Genomic DNA, 25,273 nt, shown 5'->3' with positions numbered 1-25,273 from the left:
GATTATGAGATGTTGTCACTGGGAGCCACAAAGTGTCTGTAGCTATCAGGATTAAAGAGCAATCACAGGAGCAAGTAATCAATCTCTGATAGGCCAGATGTACCAAAGAAATACAGTCTATAAAACATAATGTTTGACATCTCATTTCAAAAAACCTGCATGAAAGAGAAACAATTTACCATTCATTCCTAGGCAAGCAGAGCTCACAGTGTTGAGGCACCAAACCAAGGTCTTAAAGGACACACTTGTCACTTGGAAAATGTTCTAAGACCACTCTACAAGTTGTAAAAGCTACCAACCATCAAGGAAAAAAATGAACCAATTTTCTAAAGGTGACAAATTCCGTAAGTTACACCAATTTTCTGGGCAGCTATGTCTCAAACAAATGGCAAATTTGACCTTTTTGGTGTTATAAGTGCTGCAAACTCTGAAATGAATTGATACACTTTTTAAAAGGGGGGATATGTTTTTTATATATCATAGGTTCTCACTTCAGACATTTTAGTAATGTCTAAAATTACGGTATGGTTATATTATCCCTAACAAGGTCACAGTATTTGTCAGCTTATAATGCGGATAACCAATCGATGAAGTCTACCTAAATAAGGATTACCTTGTGAAATATAGTTGGGGAAATTGTTAAAAGGACTAAATGTAATTGAGTTAAGTAGCTTCTACAAAGTGCATAATCTTCTCGTATGTCCTCTGCAAATTACTTTGAGGTGATAGTTTTGTGATAAAAAATCTAAAGAAACTGCTCTATTTATATATTTATATACATATATATATGTTGGTTCTACTGATATAAGAAAAATAACAATTTAATCAAGTAGGCATCTACCTATTAGCTGAGTGATCATCTGCTCATTTCAGGCAATAAATAGATTTTGAAATTGTATAGTAATGAATCAATTAAAATACCATTGCTTTCAGTTTTCTTTAAATAAAATGATTTAAGGATAAAAAATTTAAAAAAAAAGTTACTGAAAATTTTATAAAAGGTTTAGAATGCAAAGTAAATTATCTTAGGAGATAAAATCATTATATAATAGAAATCATGATCATCTTAAATTTTCAATGTATTTTTATTACTTAAACAAATCATTTACAACCTTAGCCCCTTATCAATTGATGTTTTACAGTTTAATTTATTCATATGATATATATTTTATTGTCCTAATGAAATCACAGCCACGAGAAATCTCATTGTTTATTGGAGAAGACTTAGAAATTTCCAGATATATACTTGATTTTATATTGCAGTTATATTTGCAAATAGGAAATTTATTAAAAGGGTGATTTACAGTCTATATAGAAGCACAGTTCATTTTATTGTAGCTCACAGACTTTCTTTTTACAAATTGAAGGTTTGTGGCAACCCTGTGTGAGCAACTCTATCAGTGCTATTTTTCCAACAGCATGTACTCACTTCATGTCACTGTGTCACACTGTGGTAATTCTCACAGTATTTCAATCTTGATCATTATTATTACATCTTTTGTGATTGTCTGTGATCACTGATCTTTAATGTTTCTACTGTAATTGTTTTGGGGGCATCACAACATCCATATAAGACAGTAAACTTAATTGATAAATGTGTATGTTTTGACTGCTCCAGTGACGGGCTGTTCCTCCTTCTCTCTTCTTCACCATTTACTGAGACATAATAATATTGAGACTGGGCCAATTAATCACCTTACAGTGGCCCCCAGGCATTCAAGTATCTCACTTTAAATCCAAACCTAGAAATAATTAAGCTTAGTGAAGAATACATATTTAAAGACAAAATAGGACAAAATCTAGGTCTCTTGTGACAAATAGTTAGCTAAAGTGTAAATACTAAGGAAATTCTTGAAGGAAATTCAAAGTGTTACTCTACTAAACACATAAATAATAAGAAAGTGAAACAGTCTTATTGCTGATATGGAAGAAGTTTGAAAGATCTGGATGGAAGATCAAACCAGGTGTAACTTTCCTTTAAGTCAAAGCCTCATCAAGAAAAACAAACAAACAAACAAACAAAAACAAAGTCCTAAATCTCTTCAACTCTATAAAATTTTACAGAGGTGAGGAGGCTGCAGAAAAAAAAAAAAAAAAAAAAAAAAAAAAAAAAAAAAAAAAAAAAAAAAAGGTTGAGGCTAGCAGGGGTTGGTTTATGAGGCTTAAGGAAAGAAACTGTCTTCATAACATAAAAGTGCAAAGTGAAGCAGCGAGTGCTGATGTGGAGCTGCAGCAGGTTATGCAGAAAAATCTAGCTAAGATAATTGATGAAGGTAGATACACTAAACAGGTTTTCAGTGTAGGTGAAACAAACTTCCATTGAAATAAATTATCATCTAGGACTTTTATAAATAAGAGGAGAAGTCAATGCTTGACTTCAAAGCTTCAAAAAACAGGCTGACTCCCTTGTTAGAAACTAATATAGCCTATGACTTTAAGTTGAAGCCAATGCTCACTTATCATTCAGAAAATCCTAGGACCCTTAAAAATTTGGTTAAATCTATTCTGCCTGTGCTCTATAAATATAACAACGAAGCTGGATGACAACACATCCTTCCACAACATGGTTTACTGAATACTTTCAGCCCACTATTGAGACCTACTTCTCAGAAAAAAAAAAAATAAATAATAATAATAATAATAATAATAATAATATTCCTGCTTACTCACAATGTTCCTGGTAACTCAAGACCTCTGATGTGGATGTACAAGGAAGGAAATGTTATTTTCATGAACGCCAATACAATATCCATTTTGCAGCCCATAAATCAAAGAGTAATTTTGATGTTCAAGATTTATCACTAAAAACACATTTTATCAGACCATAGCTGCCATAGATAGTGATTCTTATAATGAATCTGGGCAAAGTACATTGAAAACCTGCTAGAAAGGACTCACCATTTAGATGCCATTAAGAACATTCATGATTTATGGGAAGAAGTCAAAAGTTTAACACCAACAGGAATTAGGAAGAACTTGATTCCAACTTCATGAATGACACTGAGAAGTTCAAAACTTCAATAGAGGAAGTAACTGCAGATGTGGTAGAAATAGCAAGGGAACTAGAATTAAAAGCAGAGCATGAAGATGTGACTGAATTGCTGTAATCTTATATAAAACTTAAACAGATGACGAGTTGCTTCTTATGGATGAACAAAGAAAGTAGTTTCTTGAGATGGAAAAAACTCTTGGTGAAGGTTCTGTGAACACTTTTAGAATGATAACAAAGGATTAAGAATATTACATGTATTTAGTAGATAATGCAGCAGCGGAGTTTGAGAGGACTGACTAATTTTGAAAGAAGTCTTGTTCTGGTTAAAATGCTATCAAGCAGCATTGCATGCTACTGAGAAATCTTTTTTGAAAGGAAGAATCAATCAATGCAGGAAAATATTTATTTTCCCTTGCATTTATGAGATTACCACAGTCACTTCAGCCTTTAGCAACTACCCTCATCAGTGAGCAGTCATCAACATCAAGGTAATACCTTCCAATGACAAAAAGATAACAAATCACTGAAGTCTCAATGATCATTAACATTTTTAACCATAAAGTATTTTTTAAATTAAAAAAGCTTTCTAGATATATGCTATGACACAGTTAATAGACTAAATTTTAGTATAAACACAATTTTTATATGCACTGGGGGAAATTTTGCATAACTTCTTTATTGCAATATTGACTTTACTGTGGTCTGGAGCCCTACACACAATATCTCCACGGTATACTTTTTTCCCCCAAATATTTTATCACCTAATGAAAATAGCTACCTACAGAATAAAGCGACAATTATCTAATATCCACAATACAAATTAAAAATACAAGTTCCATGGTACTGGACCATGGATACGATGCACATTATTTTTAACCAATTTACTTTCTAAAGAACATCTCTCTGATGAATTATTTCCCTGAGGCAAATGCATCATTGAAATTTTCAATAACACAACTTTCTGCACTATTAAACAGTGAATATCTAAAAGAAACAAATAACATATTAGTACTTATTAACTGCATGAGCATATATACACATACAAACTAGCTTGGGTAAAATATAAATATTTTTTAAATTCAATCACTTAGTTTGGGAGAGAAGTACTGAAGAGGGCATCTATATTTTGCTCAATATCCAAAACTATTTATATAGTTTATATCCCTTCCATCACCAGCCTTTCCTCAGTGGCATTCAATGTTAATAGTTTCCTGTGAATTATACTAACAATTTTCTAAGCATTATGTAAAAAGCAGAACATACTGACAGCATTTATTTGTTCTGTGAGAGATAAAACAATGAAATAAGATTTAGAAGTTCTCTCTCTCTCTCTCTTTTTTTTTTTTTTTTTTTTTGAGACGGAGTCTTACTCTGTTGCCCAGGCTAGAGTACAGTGGGATGATCTCAGCTCACTGCAACCTCTGCCTCCCAAGTTGAACCCATCCTTCTGCCTCAGTCCCCCTAGTAGCTGGGATTACAGGCATGTGCCAACATGACTAGCTAATTTTTGTATTTTCAGTAGAAACGAGGTTTCGCCATGTTGGCCAGGCTGGTCTCAAACTCCTGACCTCAGGTCATCCACTCGCCTCGGCCCCCTAAAGTGCTGGGATTACAGGCGTGAGCCACTGCTCCCGGCCAGAAGTTCTCTCTTAAAGATCTAGTAATCAAGCAACTTTAGGGAAAATGATTTACAATGTGTTTACCATCTAGAAATACTTTGTTTCCTTGTTGTGTGTACATAGCACTTTTTCCTGTTGTTATTTACAAATACAAATATGTAGATATTCCACAGAAGAGAGTCAGAACACATACGAGTTAATCAGCCTAGAACTGTCCTTCATTTCTATTTACCCTAGAAGGCTCATTCCATTGTTTCAACTTTGAGGAGATTCAAGAGATTCTCAAGACTTTAAAACCACGGTTATGAAAATATTCAAACTTTCTGTTTTTTATATTCTTCTCTAAAATGGATATGATAATGCCACTTACATAACAGTGATGCTGTGAGCATAGGTGAAATTATGTATTTATTTATATTTTTTTATTCAATTTTTAAGTTCTGGGACACATGTGCAGGATGTGCAGGTTTGTTACGTAGGTAAATGTGTGCCATGGTGGTTTGCTGCACAGATTAACCCATCACCCAGCATCCATTAGATATTTTCCTTGACGCTTTCCCTCAACCTACCCCACTCAACAGGCACCAGTGTGTATTGGTCCCCCACAAGTGTCTATGTGTTCTCATAGTTCAGCTCTCACTTACACGTGAGATCCTGCAGTGTTCAGTTGAAATTATTTATTTATAATTCTTCACTGAAATATTATTTTATTTGGAATTAATATAAAAACTGCTTTGATTATAAAACTATATCCTAGCAGCAAAACACCAAGTGATGATTATAAAAAGCAAACATTATAAAATGTTAACATTTGACAATTGCAATACATGAGTTTCTGATTGAAAACTTTACATTCAAATGTAGCTAGTTTAAACAACTTCACATATGTTAGAATAAGGTAAAGAGCAGACCATGTGCTGTTTGTGTGTGTGTGTGTATGTGTGCATGTATGTGTGTGTGTTTAGTCTTTATTTAGGTATAATGATGGCACTCCTTAGAGATAGTAGTAATAATTCACCATTTTCTCAAGGTATATTTTATATATGCTCTAGGCATTTTACTTGTAATATCTCAAAAATATTTTTACAAAAATTTCTGGTAAATACTATGAACTCAAGCTTACACATGAGGGAGCTGAGGCTTACCTAGTTTAATTGACTTTTTAAATGATACATACTTAGAAACTGACAAAGATTTTATTCAAACTAAGAGCTATCCTGTTCTTAAAGACATTCATTATTCAATAAACATGAAATCAGACAATAATAACACAACATTTATTGTAATAAAATAATGTTATTGGAGTAGAGAAGCAGGCATTCTTAATATAAAATGATAATAAAAATCTTTCTTAAAAGCCGTAAAATTGAATATTGGTTTGCTTTCTTAAGGTAAAATATTTAATGCATGTTAAATGTATTCATATTTTAGTGTAAGATATAGTTCATAATGAAATTCACATTCCTATATTATTATATATAACCAACATGAAAACTAATACATATTTCTATAAATCCATTAACAAATACTAACATATTGATCTTAATTTTATAGCTATAGAGTGTTAGTAGTGAATATTATAATGTCTTGGAGAAAAGTTTGCAGATAACTGTGATCATCATGATTTTTTAATGTTAACATTTTTCCATATTAGCTTCCAATCTCATTAAAAGTAAAAGAAAAAAAAATAGAGATTCAGCTAAAGTTTCAGTTCTTCCCTATCTACACTGTGATCACTACCTCACTAAAGTTAAATGTGTGAAGTAGATCTATGTATGTTTAGAACAAATTAATATCCTGATTCAATATTTTTACACCCAGAACCCTTATGAAATACCTTGCATACCACACCCATCATTATCATCATCAACAACAGCTAAAATAAAATGTGCACTGTGAATATTTCCCCAAACTACGATTTCCTTGGCTTCCTTAGGTCTCAGATTTAAGGTTGCTAACTTGCTAATCAAAACTCCTATGGAGATGAGAGCCAGCTTTAACTTCTACAGCCCTTATGGCTCTAACATGATGATTTACAAATCTATTCGCATAAAAGATTTTTCAGAGGAGTTTTAAAGCAATTTTGATGCCTCCCCACTCCATTCCTCTAAGCAGATCAGTTAAATTTGGTGGTCTAATTAAATGTGCCTGCCAGAAAACTACAGTAAATATCATTCCTGATGGAGAAATTTAGAAGTATTCTTCTAACAATTGAGAGAAACAAAAATGCTTGTTTTTTTTTGTTTGCCACTTTGTTTAAAACCGTAAAGTTGGTTCTAACCAAAGTAGCAAGAAAAGCAGTAAATTGTAGGAAAGAAGGAACAAACTTTAATTTTCACTAAGGTTAAAAAAAAAAAAAACTTGTTCAAAAGAATGTATTTTTAGTTGGAATGAAAACTGACTTTTTATCTCACAGATTAAAATTGGATACAATAATCAAAATTTGTAATGATGGACCTAAATCAAAAGAAAATATATTAAATTATACATTTCCACATAAGGAATGAGAGAAGTGCATACTAGATTCTAGAAATATTTATGTTAAATGGCATATGTAAAGGAAAACTCTTATTCTTTAATGGGATAAAACACAGGATTTTTAAAAACATGTATATGTAACATTTGATTGACTTCCTGTTGATGCCAAACAAATTACATTGTTCCATCAATACTTTAAGCGAGTTACATCTAAAGGAACAAAAGAACACTCCTGTAGGTTCTCCCCAAGAATATTTTACATCTCAGATAAGATTTCCTCTAAAATTTTGGATGGATGTACATAGGCAGGCTTGAATTTAAACTCTCATTGACTTCCAGCATCTTTTCCGACTTTTAAAGGGCACTTGCAAAATGAGGAAGTAAGGTGTCTGTGATCTGTGATGGTTTCACATGTCTCTGATACTTTTGGTTTTTCTCCAGTGTAAAAGGAGAACATAGTTCGGCAGCTTCATAGCAGGAGCGCTTTGAGGAATTACTCAGCGGGACCAGCAGGAATTAAAGAGGAGTAACAGGCAGACCTGTTCGCCCCTCTGAAAGAATGTAAGGAAATGCTTTTGCCTCTTCTCAGCTTTAAGGCATATGAACAAGGTCTCTATAGAGTTTTTCAGAAGCAGTATTTAGTTCCTTTTCTATTTGAGTTACAAGTTGTGGACATTGGGTAAATAGTCTGTGCTTTTCTTTTTTTAATTAATAATTTGAGAGCTTTGCACATATTAGGGTGTAGAAATAGCAAGAAGTCCCTCACTCATGATTTAACAAAAACACCTTTTGTGTTTTGCTCTTGTATATATTGCCTCCTAAATTTGGATTCCTGATGCAAAGACTTCAAAGTTAATTTGCTAAGTGTGACATCATAATTAACATTGTGAATCATCCGTAGTTATAGATGATACTGTCTACCTCAAAAAACGGTGTGCCTGGTACCTATTCAATATCATAAATGGATTAGTCTCTACCTCAAATTTTAAAGATTACATTGAATTAGAGAATAAATTGAAATCATAGTCAATAAACTGGTAGGGGTTTTTCACATATCTCTGTCTTAAAGCTAAAGTTTTAAGTATTAAAAATATATTTTTGTTTATAATTGTTTTCTCAAAAGTGTTTTGAAGTAATGGAAAGGAATATTCCCATTTAAAGTTTAAATATTATATATAGTGGAGCAGTAATACATATTTGAAAATATAAGTGCCATGAGGGCAAATTTCTTTTCTGTTTTGTTCCCATCTATATTGTCAGAGTCCAGAAGAGCTCTTGGTTCCTAAGAGTGTTCAATTGATAAATGCCTGAATCTGCATTATTTAATACCAAATTCATATGATAGTATTTTATTTTAGCATGAAACAATAACTTAAAATAATAAGAAAAGAGAAAGGATCTCATCTGTTATTAGTAATATATTTAAGAAATGGACTTTTAAGAATATCACATTTCCAGTGTTGTGAATAGATAAAGTGAGCAATTATTTTCATCTTTGAGCTAAAATAATTAAAGTTTGCTTCATATAGCCTGTTAGAGTTTCCCATTGTTACCTTTTAAAGTAATATTAAAGGAGCTACTTTTTAAAGGATTCCCCCCCATAGTCTCATAAAGTCAGAAAATCTCTACTTCCCCACAGTTTTGTTCTTACTGTTTTCAAAGAACCAGAAAGGGATTTTGAAAGTTCCTTATTTAAAAACAGATGCAAAACCTAATTAACTTTTTCTTTAAGTCTTCAAAGGATAATGATTAAAAGTAAAGTTTATTACCACTGGCCCCCACAAATGACTAGACATCCACATAAGCAACCTAATAAATGAGGAATCTCATTCTTTCTAATAATATATTTATATTTCAAAAACTTTTTTTATGTTTTACTTAAAATGAATAATGGATGTAAAAAAATAGATTAAAAATCTGCTATTCAGTGATTTTAGTTTTCCATTTTATTCCTTTACAGTCCAAATTTGATGCAAAATCCACACACACACACAAAAAATCCATTCAGAATAGACATGTCCTCTTAGCTAATTAAAAATATAGCAACCCAAAGGTCTCCTGGTATAGTCTTGGCTGTTAGTTCCATAAGAAGACAAAGACATTACAAAGTGAATTAGGATGACGTACTGTCCCCATAGCCATGAACAGTCAGTTTTTATGTTTAACCAGATTATGACATTGAGAGCATTGCTGTCCACAGAGTGCATACAGTACATGCCAAGTTGATTTTATTTGTAATCTAGCTCAATTAGATACAAGGAAAACCATAGTAACCAAGCTAGAAATGATGCTGTCAGAGGAATTCCCTCTGATATATTTCGTCTTCCCTAGTTGGAGTTCAGAACTCAGAGAAAGTGCTTTTTGTTTTTGTTTTTGTTTTTTCCTCTGGGCCAAACCTTATCTTCCTATCGTGTAATCATCCAGGGAAAACTGAAGCTAATGGCTACTCTCTTGAATTTATTCTGGCTTATATTCAAAAACTAAACTATTGCCCTTAAAAAATACTTAAGCTTCACTAGATGAAAATCTTTTGGATGGTTAAAATAAACATGATTCAAAATATTACCTCCAAATAAAAGTAAATTCTATTTCAGAACTGCTATAAATATATATTGTATTGCTTTCCAAAGAAAAGGAATTTTATAATACATTTTAACTGGATCCTTTGAATGAATGATTACTCTGAATGTATATTCTTAGAATATACCCTAAGTATCCTAAAATCTAATTTAGTTCAGTTTGGAGAATTTCCTCCAGGTGACATGAAAGAGATAAATAATATCTCCAATTCAAGCATTATACTTGGGTTGGAAATATCTTGAAGTAAATATGACTGTCTAAGAACCATTCATTTTCATATTTATATATATCACCAATAAAAAAGACTTCCAGGTAAAAGGAAAGAATAATGCATACAGTATAGATTCCAGCATTTTTATGTGCTATCAAACTTCATTATAGTATAGAAATTCATTATTATTTACAATCTGGAAAGGAAATGATTTTAAAACAGAATGGTTCATACAAAAACAAACATATCACCTCCAAAGTATTTTTCAGTCATGACTTTCTTCGGCTAACAGTTAATAAAATTGATTGCCAGTTTTTCATATTCACAAATTCTAAAAGGAAACCAGAAACATTAAATTGGTTTTGTTGTGTGATAATTTTATATAATTTATATAAGTGGATAACATCTAAGTTGTAGTCCTTATTGGTGGGAAATTATTTTATGTTTAAGCTTAATTTATTGTTTGGAGATAACTTATTTATAACTAAAAATAAAATGTAACACGGGAATTTCGTTAACTCATGTGGACTACAGTGAGGTAGTATCATGAGACTTATGATTTTATGTGGCTCAAAGTGGTACAACTGCACACTCAAATCAGTTTAACTGTAGCCAGGTATCAGAGTAACAAGAAAACAGTGGGAAAAGAAGTTCCAATACCCTTTTATTTATTGATTTTTTGTAGGTAGTAATCTTATATCTATAAAATTACCTTTGCTAGATTAAGTAGTTTATATAGGAGATAAATTTAGTGCTGGGGATAATTTCAAAAGAAAAGGCTATCAATACTAATTGCAAAGACAGACAAATTAAATAACCACACAAATTCACATTCTACTTTATAATAAGATTTGGCGGAGGAAAACCAAACTTACTGACTTTTCCAACTACACTTAAAATAAAAAATTGAATGAAGACAAAAACATAGAGTCATCACGAGCAGAATACTAAGACGGGTATGTGTGTGTGTGTGTGTGCCTTTGTGCATGTTTCTGACTTTTATCAATAGTTCTTAGACATATTTAATCCCTCAGGACCAGATTCTCAAGAGTATAAATCTTTTCCATGTGCCAAATCAGCATTGGGACGGTGTTTAAAATCTCCAAACACAGTTTCAAGAGAGAAACAGGCTTTAATGAGAATATGTGAGACTACAAAGAAATACGCTGAAGTGAATAGCCAAATTGTTTGAAATGTCTTGAAAGTAATAGTTTTCTCAGTGTAATGTGAATTTAAAATAAATATGATTCTATGTGCTCTGAGAACTAAAGCCAAGTTCTTATTTGTATATCAATTGAGTTATTTTACTATTTTCCATTTCAATGTTTTAAAATATACATTAAAATGAGTCTTGTTTCAATTAGATATCTGGCTTAAAATGAAGTATTTCTCATGTAATTTTATGTAAAATATCACCTCTAATTCTCCATTTCCTTCACTCTGTTTCTTTGTCCTAATAGTTTTAATAATTATACATATAACATTCATTTGTTAATTTAGTCTCTTCCCTCAAATATTATCAATCCCTTGAAAGCATAGGTTTTGTTTGTTTAACTCACAGCTTTATTGTCAGCAACTGATACAATAAAGGAATAACTGATTTAATAAAGGAATAACTGATTTTGAAAATTAGTTAAATTACCAAAAATCAAGTTGTTGATTTTTGGACTAACGGTGGTAAAATTCACTAAATTAGCAGATATCCTATTCCTAGAAAAATTCATACTTGCAAGGGCTTCAAGAAGGGGGAAGAGAAACAAACGAGTTTGAGTGCTTGACTGTCATGTGAAATCTTGATAGAGGTCATTTAAAAAAAAAAATCATAAATTTTACCTCAGTATAATACTGCCACATCAAAATCATTCTATATGAAACAAATTATATTAGCATTAAAACACTACTTTATAACTACTCCACTGGGAAGAAGGCAGAGGTTTAGAATTTTGCTAGCTTTGGTCACAAGCAGATTAACAGGATAAAAACAGAATCTAGTAGAAAGGAAATAAAAGAAGAAAGGAATAAGAGAAATAATTAAAAAAGAAACGTCATCCCTGATACTTCATAGTGGTGTAGAACAACAAGTGGTAAACATAGTAATCAATATGAAAATAACATAATTTTAAGATGAATGCAAACTCATCTGGATACCAAATATGTTCATTATTTGGGTAACGGTAAGACAGACATAGAGTTATTACTGGAAATTGATTTTGCTTCTCACTATTCCATACATCCTGAAGCTTGACAGTAGGGTTCTATGAGAAAAACTCTGACAACACAATAAAGGTCAATTTCCTACATATGGGAAGAAAGATCTTAAGGACATGATAGGGATAAATAAAATGTGAATGCATTTTTTTTCTCTTCCTGGCTTGTAAGGATGCATCCAGTTATGCTTTCCTTATTACATTTTCAACATTTTAGGGTATTTGAGAGAGATGGTTAACTTCATCTAAACATACCCAACAAAATAACAAATACACATATACAATCTCTCTCACTTTTTCTCTGTCTCTTCCCCTGCCCCCAACTTAATTTAATAAGCTATTTCAGAATAAATAATTCAATGACTTACATTCTTTAGCATTTTTTTTCTGTATATCACAAATATAGAGACAGATAATTACACCAAAAGTTAATGGCAGTAAGTTCAAAGATATACACAAATGAGACATTTCATTTATAGTTAATAATAGGAAAATATTTAATCTAAGAGCAGGAAACTGATCTCTTTCATTTTAATTTTTAAAAAATAATTTTCCACCATCCAGAGAAACACTTCTTCAATTGACTTGTAAACTTACAAGCTAAAAGACTTTTTGGTTTTTCTCATTAAATGTCTAATATTTTACTTACGGGAAATATCAAACTCCTGTTTTTAGAGTTTGCACAGAAAACACACCTAAGAATTATTAGCTATTTTGCAATTACTTAGTTGCCTTAAGAATGATCTAGTTGTTGGTCAGGTGCAGTGGCTCATGCCTGTAATCCTAGCACTTTGGGAGGCCAAGGTAGGCAGATCACTTGAGGTCAGGAGCTTGGGACTAGCCTGGTCAACATAGTAAAACCGCATCTCTACTAAAAATACAAAAATTAAGCGGGTATGGTGGGGCATGTCTGTAATCCCAGCTACTCAGGAGGCTGAGGCAGGAGAATCGCTTGAACCCTGGAGGAGGAGGTTGCAGTGAGCAGAGATCGAGCCAGTCTGGACAACAGAGCCAGACTCTGTCTCAATAAAAGAAAGAATGATCTAGCTATTATTTTTGCCAGGTTTCCTTTCTCTCTGTTCTGTTTACTTTGGAAAGACAGATTTTGAAAGGCAATAAATAGGCTTTTGCCATTTCTGTCCACATTTCTAACGTAACAGAAATCTATATGTATATTAAATTGTGACTTTTGTGTGTACTCAAACATACAATCTTGAATAAGGCTCTTTTAAATGTCTATTCTTTTAAAAATTATGGTTGTTCTTTTTATTTCATGTGCTAGTTTGGGATAGCAAAGAACTAACAAAATTCCTCAGCGACTATGCAAGAAAGAAGGATGGGGCAGAGCTCAACCAAGAGCACTACCAGTTTTTGATTTAAAGGAAGCAGACAACTAGAGTTAAGCAGAAAGTCAATTAGGGCACCACTTCCTTTGCACTTCTGGATTGAATCCAATTCTGTTGAAACATCTAAAATTGATAAATCGAAAGTCTCTACGCTTGTTTTACTCTCCTAGGATCTTTTTGGAGCACATCATATCAACAGATCCTTGCAATTATTAATTAAGTCACATAAAAATTTCCATGATGAAGAGATGCCTTTTGAAAATATACATATTTACAGTATTTATTTTGTATAGATTTATATAAACAAACTTGATATAGATACAATGGTTTAGTGAAGTTCATGAGTTGAGATTCTAAGTGATTATATCACTTTCTCACCCTAAATTAACTGATTCATATGCAAATTCATTGTAATCAAATTTCATCATTCTATTGTCAACATCATTTTAACAATATAGTAAAAAATTATTATAAGGAAAATCATAAAAATTTAAAACTAGGTCAAAAGAGTAATGCAAAGTAATTTTAAATTAAATGAGAATAATTTATAAACTATTCTCTGTTAGACATAATTAAGAAGAAATGCATTTTTTGAAAATTAATAGGTATTTCATTTGAATATTCACAACGCTTACCATGCAATGCTATTAAAAACTGGTGGATTTCATATACAAGAATAAAAGTCTGGCCTTTTCTCTTTTAGGTTTCACAGTCTTAGTCCTTCCTTCAGTGAAATAGTTAAATAAAATAACAATTTTATTTTATTTAACTATAAAATAAAATAAAAAGAAACTATAAAATAAAATAAACTATAAAATAAAATAAAAGAAAAAGAAACTATAAAATAAAAGAAAATAAAACTATACATATTCAGGCAAAATGATAACTTGTTTCTATTCAACAATGAAAAACAAATAATTTCTAACTTGTACATCTTTAAAAATTTCCAACTAGATGTCATATTCTGCTCTCCCACAATCAAAGTTTGGTATTCAAGAATTCCCTTTAGGAAGTTTTACTCATGTCTCTGACTCTAAAGGCTGTCCACAATGACTATTTTTTAAATAGCTTTGTTGAGTCTTAATTGTCATACAGTAATTTCACATATGTAAAGCATACAATTTGACAAGCTTAACGTATGTAAACATGAAACAACCATTACAATCAAGATAAAGGACATATGTGTCACCCCCAGAAGTTCCCTCAGACTCTGTTAAACCTTTTCCTTTTACTCCTCTCTGCTTTTGCCATTCCAGACATTCACTAATCTCCTTTCTGTCACAATAGATTAGTTTGAGATTTCTAGAATTATATATTTGTGGGCTTATAGAGCATGTACTGTTATTTTTGTCTGACTTTATTCACTCAGCCTGATTATTTTTCAGATTTATCCATGTGGTTGGGTATACCAATATTTCTTTTCCCTGAATTATGAATATACCAATGCACTGATGTACTATAATTTATATATGTGTATACACATCCAGCTCATGGTGGACATTTTGGTTTTATTATTTTGGTGCTATTACAAATCAAACTAGTGTGAACTTTCATGTATAAATCTTTGCATACACATATGCTTTTATTTCTTTTAGGTACATACTTAGGATGGATTGGCAGGTTCATATGGTGGGCATATGTTTAATGATTTTAAGAAACTGCTAAGTTGATTTCCAAAACAATTGTGTAATTTTATTAGTTTTAGAAATTCTAATAGATGTGTGGTGGTATATCATTGTGGTTTTAATTTGTATTTCCCTAATGATGTTGAGCACATTTTCATGTTGTTACTTTTTATCAGTATACCTTTTGGGGTTAAGTGCTTATTTATTTTTTTCTTTTTTTTTTAAATAGGTTATTTTATTATTTAGTTTTGAGTTTTTAGTACATGCTAAATGATACATGTCTTTTATCGGATGTGTTACTGGGAAAAAACTTTCTCCCAGACTCTGGTTTGACTTGAATTCTTTTAATTGTATTGTGAGAATACAATTAGAAATTGGTCTATCTTGTTAAATGTTCCATGAGGTCCATTTGACACACACAATATGTTATTAATGATGGCTCCACTAAGCCATAGATATTAGTATAACAATATTACAGAGCTAAACCAAGTTATGTGTAATATGCATCAGTGACCTGGCTCATTGAAGAATTGATGACTCTCAAAATTTAAGAACCTCCTATTTTTACTATTTAGTATAGTTAATTGGTAGCAAAGTAAAAGTGCAGAATAATGATCCTTGATGTGAGACAGACCTTTGTGCATTATTAGTTCTTCTAATCATGTATAACTCTGTGTACTTTCCTGACATGCATAGAAGGGGAAATACCGTATTATGGATTGTTCGGGGGACTGAATAGTATAGTCTCTGATTCAGTAATTAGTACATTCTAGGTGCTTCCTTATTATCAATAGCATACAATAGCATAATGATGAAGAAATCAAAAAATCAAATTTCCCCAAACACACACACACACACAACAGAATACTTCATATAAGGAGAAAAAGGTCAGAAAGATGTAAATTGTTAAGTATTTTGAATAGCTAATTGTGGAGATCAGGCATCATCTATATACACAAAATTAAGATAGTACAGAGGCTCTCAAATTCTCTCTGCATATGAAAAAGAAGACTGATAAATCCACAGATGAAAAAGTCTTCTTGGTCTATATTACGACTACTTGAGAACCCTCAAGAACTCCAAGCATTCTGAGATGATACATTATCTATAATAATGTAGGTCATAAAAATGATTCTAATAAATTTGAGAGGCAGATATGAGGGACAACAAGGTTTTTAATATATTAAATATATTGAATTAATTGTTCTTACATTTTCTAAAGAGAATGTGACATAAATAATCACTTTTTTTTTATTTTGAGAATAACCCTAAAATCTCAAACACCATTTATATATGAGAGGGCAAAGTACTTCATTATCAAATATCACAACACCCATAGTATTGTGAAATAAAATTAGAGAAACATTAGCCACTGAGAAAATGTCAGATAATTTTACCCTTTCATTTATTAAATGATAAAGTGGAAAAATATATTATAGAAATATTGTGCTTTGAACACTGTTTAGATTGAGATAATACATTTCTTAGATAAATGTGCCCTATACTCCCATATTGCACATACAGAGATCAAGTGTGCCTTTGGCTTTTGAAGTGAGAAGATCACTTTAATGAACTTAGATGATATGATAGGTAACTATGAATCTGTGGTAAATAACTTCAAAATAAAATAATGTTCCCCATCATCACATGAGTGTGGATAAAGATGTAGCTGTAATGGCTTTTCATAAATAAGTGCAAAAGAGGAAAGCTGATACAACTCTAAACATACATGTTTAAGAAGTATGATTAAGTCTCTATGATTCCAAAAAAATATTCTAGAATTATAAGATATGTCAATGAGTTTAATGTCCAGTTAGGCGAGTAAAAACAAAGCAAAAAGATAAATGTAAATAAAATATAAAATTTAATAAAGACTATAACTGTGCCGTAGTGCTTAAGTCTACAAATGGCAATTTCTTCTTAACACACACTATAAGAGATTTTTTCTTGTTTTTATGAGAATGAGAAAAACGTTAGAGAAGAGAAAGGCTTTGAGGTCCTATGTGCTGCACAGCTTATTTCTTTTAGGCTCCATGTTTGACCTTCACACATCCTCATGAAGTTAAGGACAGAATAACAAAACACAAGAGATCATTAGACTTGTAGAGTATAACACTTCACTTGGGATACCATTTGTCTTTATCCATCAAAAATATTTATTATTTTTCTGCTTCCTACAGAATATACAGTAGTAGGCCTGGCACATGTCGTCATACAAACTGATTATAATTTTCTTGACTTTGGGGCTTGCAACCATCTATGTAAGATATCTTGCAACTCATCTACACCTAAAGTTGTCCTCTTTCTCTGAACAAGTACAGCTCCTGTAATTCAATCTTCAATAAAACACATGAACTTCTGCTTAATTGTATACATACACAATATAAAGATATTGGATCACACTCAAAAGGATGAGCAAGTCAAGGAAGGAAGGGGGTCATATTAAGAAAAATAATATCAGAAAGGGAACCTTATCCCATGTTGGAAATTAGTGGTCCTTTTGACATCAATGCACTATAGGAAATAGAGGACACGGTTGAGAAATACATTATCAATATTCTAAACAAAATCAAAAGGTAACTGAAAATTAGGAATTTTTATCATGTCTTTTGGGTGCCAGACCATCATGTCTATTCTATTCAGATCATTAGACAGTCTGGAAAAGATTGGGATATCTTTAGAGGAAATGCTGAGAGAAAAAATAGGCAAATTCTATCTTCTAACATACATTATTCTAATATGTGAGTCGTAGCCTTGTTAGCAAGGTCACTGTATTGAGAGAGAATTTTCTGACCTTCACACCTACTTTAGTGCAAAAGCAACATAGGATTCATATCTAGCAATCTCTCCTGAGATTATTACAGTTTCTATGTCTGATCAATAGCAAGAGGATGGTGAATAAAGGTGTGGTCTCTTCTAGCCTACAACATTTGTGAGAAGAAAACTTAGATGGAAGAGTGATATATTCAGAGAGAGGTGTTTTGGTATATAAGATAGGTAAATGCCAAGGGCAGAGTATGGTCTCTTGCCTTCACATGCTTTGAGAATTCAGAAAGCCTCATCAAAGTAAACTTGGTAGTTTATTATTGTCTAAAAGAGGGGCACACTGAATTCTAGCTTTTTTAGCAGTCATAAGTTCTTACATTTTATACACATCATCTTAGCAGATAATTTAGCTAATAAGTGGACCAAAACAGGTATCTGTAGCAGGGACAGGTGGTTTTGAAGAAGGTTGTAGAATGTGCCTCATTTTTTTTTTTTTTTAAACAGCCATCAGGATTCAAAATCAGACTTCATCACAGTGGAAAGTGCTGGTCACTACTGTGCCCTAATCAAGGTCACAAATCATGTAGAGACTCCGACTTCAGATGTAAAGGTCTGGGGGAAAAAAGAATGTCATATCAAATAATAAAGGAGGCAAAGGGCATAGTTCTTAACTTGACACATTTTTATTCATACGATCATGAGGATTTTCTGAGTTATACAATACTTGACACTTCTTGTTCCTTACCCCACATACATACACCCCCAGACACGACTTTAGTGAGAGAATTTGGAGGAAGCATTGGCAACACCAAAAGACTGAGCATTTTTTATTCAGAACAGTCCAAATAATGCACAGGTCAACTACTTACATAATTGGATTTATTTATTTCTCCTCCCTAGCTAACAAGAATATGGAGGCTTGTGTTATAGGCTCGATTAGTTACAGTTTAAGTAAAATAAATTTTACTTTCTCACTAGATGGAATATTTAATTTTGTCAATAAATTAGTGTGATCTAACTGTAAGAATAATGTGAAGTCATTTCCTTGAAACAGAAAGGAAAAATATTTTAAAATTAAAACCTATGGAAAAAAGCAGTGAATAACAGATAAAAGAAGAAACACAGCATCTAGTAAATTAAAAATGTAAAAAACATTCTCAGCAATCAAAAGAAAAGAGTAACCAATAATTAAACAAAAAACATTGAGATGCATGGAGGGTTAATCTGGAATATTCTCTCACCGAATTAGAGAAATTAATGGAAAAAGAATGATTGTAAACCAATAATTAAACAAACAACATTGAGATTCATGGGGAGGATTGATCTACAATATTCCATCACTGAATTAGAGAAATTAATGGAAAAAAAGTGATTGAGAATGAAAACAATAGCAACTTTTTTTTTTTTGAGATGGGAGTTTCACTCTTGTCGCCCAACCTGGAGTGCAGTGGCGCTATCTTGGCTCATTGCAGTCTCTGCCTCCCGGGTTCAAGTAATTCTCTTGCCTCAGCTTTCCATGTAGCTGAGTTTACAGGCACCTGCCACCACACCTATTTTTAAAAAATATTTTCCCTCAATTTAAAGGAAATTGCATTTTAAAAATTTCATTTCCAGGCCAACTTAATGAGAAATGTAACATAACACATCTCCTCTTGGACTTCAAACGTTCATGACAAAGAAATATAAAAGATTGAGAGGGAAAATCACCCAAAGATATTGGAATTAGATGGATAAACTATCTATATTATTAGACACTGGGGTATATTAGACGGCCCTCAGCTTGAAAAGTTTTGGCTTAAAATTTTTATTCCAGCAAATATGTTACACATGTTCATAGTAAATAGGAATTTTGAAATATGCAAAATAGGAAATTAAAAAAATTCTAAAAAATATACTGAAAACCAAAAATGGTAATTAATAGTAAGATTTAAAAAAATATATAAAATATGTTCTATATTGCACTGAAAATGAGAAATTTAACTGTAAATGTTTGTGTGATTACCATTAATTGGAAATACTTTTTATTAAGCATTTGCTAAGTGCCATTTAGCTAAATATTTTAACTAAAATAATATATTTAATCTGTAAATTATTTGCATGAGGTAAGTCCTCACCCCAACTGTTATCTCTGTATTCTCACTGATGATTTAAAAATGCTAATAAAGTAACTTGTCCTTGAGCAGAATAACTTACTTGGTTAGTGTGTATGTGTTTCGGGTGTGGGGGGTGCATTTCCATGAGAAAGCATATAAATATTGTTAAAAAATTAAAACAATAAAATTTTAATCCCAGATTAAATTAAATTAACAAATACTGAAAAGGAATTGGGTATGTAAACATTCTCTATTCCTCATTTTACAAAATAGAGAGTAATAATTTCCTAGATTACATAAAATATAATAATTCATACTTATGACAGATGAAACTGTTATAGAATTTCTGAATTATGTATACAACAGTTCTAAGCAAGTGATGAAATTAAAGCTTGTTCTTCACAGGTTCTTAGAATGTGACTATAGGGAGAAGAAAATCAGTTATTAAGTTCTAGATGAGTTTCGTTGTGATTGTAGCCTTGCTTGTCTAATCATCTGATCACTGGAAAAACAGCATTTATACAGTCTGTAATCTCTTTGCTTGCTGTTTATAATAAGACACTTATTATAATACATTATCAATTAATTTCTTGATAACTTCTGCTAAGCAGGTACATATGACATGATCATTTTAGTTATTTGAATTCAGAAGTGTTTTTGTTTTTTGTCTATTGTCCCATAGAAACATAGTCCATCTCACCAGAAACTTGTCATCTAGCTGGAGAGACAACACTAATACAATGTATTGTCAATGGACAGGCTATATAATGTGCAGGGAAGAACTTAACAGTAAGGCTTGCGGAAAATCTTAAGTGATAGCACAGGTAGAAAGGCATACAGAAATTATTTTATGAACCACCTAAGCCAAAACAAAAGTAATGTGGGCCAGCCAGATTTAGAAGTAGAGGATACAGCACAGGAAAGAAGATATACAAAATTAAGAGGTTATTCAGATTGACCTGAAAGTTGAACTCCAAATTTTAAACATTTTGTTGTTCAAATATCAATTATTTGATTATCTATACCTGTAACAAGCACAATGTTGAAAGTGATTTTTATTTCTGTGTTAAAAATTCAGTTATTCCTTTAGCCAACTAGAAAGACACCAAATTCATAAAGAAATAAAAACGGCATGTGAATGAAGGAAGTCTGCTTATTATAGAGCATTACAAAAATAGGAGAGATAGAATTACCCAAAGCAAGCAACTTCTGCTTGCTTAATGTCCTCTGGGCCTGTATGTAAGAAGTAGTGAATGTTAAATATTCTAAAATACTCTGGAAGCCTGCCTTACCAGCACTGATTAAAAGAACTGAATACCAAATGTAACCAACAGATTTCCTTTTCATTTATCCATTACTGAGAATACTAAGTATTTTCTTATCTCCGTCACTCTTAGAAGTTCTCTTGCAACGTGCCCGTCTATACATATTCATCACTCTGACAGCAGAATCAAGAATAAATATTCAGATAAGAAAGCATGATGTGCATTCTTTTATCTTTTAAATATGAACATACATAAAAATAGATATTTGAAGACAGCTTCTTAGAATGAACAATAAAAATAACTACAGTGTATCCTCATTTTACCCTGATAAGAGTAGAACAACGGCACATACTAATCATTTGGATTGTGGCTATTCATAATTCCTCTTCTCCTAAAAGTCAATCATGAAGGGCCCATCTATAAGAAATCTTAGATTTACTGCCTCAGAGATTATACTTCTACAGATTATTCATAGCATACTACCACTCAGGCAGTAGGAAGAATGATCTAAACAGTCAGGTTGAAGACTTTGGAAATCATAGCAATCCTTGAGCTGAATGTCTAGGTGAGGCTTCATCGTACTATACTCAGACAAATACCTCAAAGACAAGAGATAAGTTTAATATTTGAAAAATTATTTCACCACTACTGTATTTTTACACCTTCTGTTCTCTGAATAACAGCTTAGAGAAGAGGATTTTGCCCCCTTTGCACTGTTGTCTCATTTGTCAGAGGCCAGTAACATTCTTTTAGTAATTTAACTATATGATGCCAACTAATAATACTCCTAAAAGGGGCAAGAAATTTCCTCTGCAAAACATTATTTTGTTTAATTTGGGATGTTTTTATTGCAATTTGTCTTTCTGTTTTGGTTAATAATTATTTTGGGAACCAAAGAAACAATAGTTCTTATTATTTTGAGGTATATGTCACTAAAAAGAACAAGCTGAATCAGTCAAGGGACGCTTTTGCCTCCCAAAGTGCTGGTATTGCAGGCGTTAGCCACCACGCCCAGGGGTATTTTTAAGGAAGCAAAGTAGGTAAACATAAATGCAAATCAGTTATTTTTTTATTTAACTTTCAATTTTATTTTACTATATTCAATTAGAAACATGCATTGAAAGTATATTCATAAAGCATTCACATCTAATTTTGCTTCCTTCAAAAACTAGAGAAGAAACAGCTGAGACATACGAGTTTGAAAAGATTCCAAATTCTTCTACCCAGCTGTTGACTTTTCTGAAAGTTCTGGTTAGAATATAAGAATGAAAACATGACTGAAATAATGAACTACAATGCTTCTTTCTTGATTTATTCCCTAGATTAAGGAGCAGCTGAATTTCCCAGCCAAAAAAAGAAAAATAGCTTAGTTCCATGAACTGGATTTTTACTTGTCATATGAATGCCAATTCATGTCAATAAGATGTTTTTTAAAAAATGTTTCTTCTCCTTAAGTTTTCCTAAAAGCCAGGGCCTTGAAGATTGACATTTACTTTTCAGATTTTAATATTTCTGCACTTTCTTCCTTCCTTTTAGCAAGCACTCAGGCAGAAAAACATTGGTTACATGAGTCTCTTCAAAGAGAAAAGAGCCACAAATAAGTGATCTGGCATATCCAAATGCTTTTGTTGTTAAATGCAATATTTTCCCCTTACAATATACAAAGTAAACAACAACAACAAAACGGGATTTCTAATATTAAAATCTCAGGTAATAACTTAATTCAATTTAATATTAGGTGCTTTTATATGACTCCAATAAACAATTACATATTGAGAATAAAGAGCCATACACATATATTTTATTTTATTTTATTTATTGATTTTTTTTGAGACGGAGTCTTGCTCTGTAGCCCGGACTGGAGTGCAGTGGCCGGATCTCAGCTCACTGCAAGCTCCGCCTCCCGGGTTCACGCCATTCTCCTGCCTCAGCCTCCCGAGTAGCTGGGACTACAGGCGCCCGCCACCTCGCCCGGCTAGTTTTTTGTATTTTTAGTAGAGACGGGGTTTCACCGTGTTAGCCAGGATGGTCTCGATCTCCTGACCTCGTGATCCACCCGTCTCGGCCTCCCTAAGTGCTGGGATTACAGGCTTGAGCCAAGAACTCTTTCAGTGTCTTACTATAACCCAAATTCAGATTTTAGATATTATGTTTTTCCAAATATTGATTACTTCATACTTTCCCACGATCTTGCTCCTGTGGCTGTTGGATTTGGACAAATGTTTCTACATGAGTTACATTCTGTATATCAATTGCTGCATGACAGTTGCTACAAAATAGGTTGGCAAGAAAGTCTTTGTTGGATGGCAAATAAATTAAGCAAAACCAACATTGTGCCGGGCGCGGTGGCTCAAGCCTGTAATCCCAGCACTTTGGGAGGCCGAGACGGGCGGATCACGAGGTCAGGAGATCGAGACCATCCTGGCGAACACGGTGAAACCCCGTCTCTACTAAAAATACAAAAAATTAGCCGGGCGAGGTGGCGGGTGCCTGTAGTCCCAGCTACTCGGGAGGCTGAGGCAGGAGAATGGCGTAAACCCGGGAGGCGGAGCTTGCAGTGAGCTGAGATCCGGCCACTGCACTCCAGCCTGGGAGACAGCGAGACTCCGTCTCAAAAAAAAAAAAAAAAAAAAAAAAAACAAAACCAACATTGTTATTATTCTGCTTCAAACAATTGATCCTGTACTCGAATAAACCAGCAAATAGTGGACATCTCTATACAAGTGGGTTTTCAATAAAAGGAAAGAGCAATCACAAAGTAACTGCAACATAAAAAATGATAGTTATAACTTGAATTCAAAAACCAACAATCTACTTATGATTCTCTTTTGAGATACAGTTCTTAGTTTGTTTTGACATGAAATTTTAAACACATACTTGAATATTAAATAAAACATATCATACCTTATTTTCAGGTCTTTGGAATGGTATTTCAAAACATGACAATGCAAATTCCTGTAAATAAAAAGAACTTATTCAGTCAAAGACATTTTCTAATTTGAATTGAAACAGCAATTATGTAGTTATTTAAAAGAAAACTATTTGTTAACTACTAAATATTTCTTTGTGACTTCTGGTGTTTATATATTTTATAGCTTGTTTTATATGTTCTTACAGCCAGAAACAAATGTTATATATGTGTGTACCATTAGAAATGTGTTAATTCTACTTAAATTTTGTATTCACAAAATGTTTTGTCTTTAAGTGCTTTTAGATTCAGATATTAGATCATTTTGGAAACCAGTTCCTCAAATTTCACAAGCAGTATGGAAATAATGCATAAGGCATATTGTGTTTAGATTTGATATACTAGTTAATTTACCTAAAACTGAGCAATAAATATAGCTGAATATATTTGATGATTATACCTGGGTAATAAAATAGCTTATGAAAAAATCCTTCTTTCTGTATAATATAGTTTGGATATCCCCTCTAAATCTCATGTTGAGATGTAATCTCCAGTGTTAGAGGCGGGACCTGATGGGAAGTATTTGAGTCATGAGGGCAGATCCCGCATGGCTTGGTGCTGGTGAGAGTGAGTTCTCACAATGTCTGGTTGTTTGAAAGTGTGTGACACCACTCACTCCCACTCTTTATTGTTGCCACTTTTGCAATGTGAGATGCCTGCTCCTTCTTCACCTTCTACCCTGATTGGAAGCTTCCTGAGGCCTTCCCAGAAGCAGATGCTGGCACAATGCTTCCTGTACAGACTGCAGAACCATGAGCCAATTAAACCATCTTTTCTTAAAAAGTAGCCAGTCTCAGGTATTTCTTTATAGCAATTCAAGAACAACCTAACACATTTTACATATATTTAATATGCTCATTTATTTAAAAATGGAAGAATGATATATTTCACATTGCAATATTTTGAAGAATATCAAAATAAAGTTTTGGATAAAATAATACAATAATAAATTAGGGTTATTTTCATATCTTGAAAAAACTATAATTTCTTTTGTTGGCTTTGAGAGAAGATATCTAAGTTAATACTTCAGAGAAGATAATTAAGGATTATTCCAGGATGATAATCATACTATGTTTTATTTATATTTCCCAGATTTTTTACCAACTCTCACTTCTCTCAATAA

The 25,273-nt window shown here is 32.3% G+C and overlaps 1 protein-coding gene across 3 annotated transcripts in view; it reads right to left on the bottom strand.

Annotated features, from left to right (window-relative positions):
* PCDH15 (protocadherin related 15) overlaps positions 1–25,273 on the bottom strand; it is a 1,804,329-nt gene that overhangs the window by 1,061,725 nt on the left and 717,331 nt on the right. For all 3 annotated transcript variants that reach the window (XM_073019143.1, XM_038008761.2, XM_073019145.1), the window contains one exon: positions 24,087–24,137. The gene's annotated coding sequence lies outside the window, so the exon portion shown is untranslated. The remainder of the gene's footprint in view (positions 1–24,086; positions 24,138–25,273) is intronic.

This window comes from Chlorocebus sabaeus, chromosome 9 (assembly GCF_047675955.1).
Source record: "Chlorocebus sabaeus isolate Y175 chromosome 9, mChlSab1.0.hap1, whole genome shotgun sequence".
Taxonomy (NCBI): domain Eukaryota; kingdom Metazoa; phylum Chordata; class Mammalia; order Primates; family Cercopithecidae; genus Chlorocebus; species Chlorocebus sabaeus.
The sequence above is the reverse complement of the archived record's forward strand: the minus strand, read 5'-3'. Positions and strand labels throughout refer to the sequence as shown.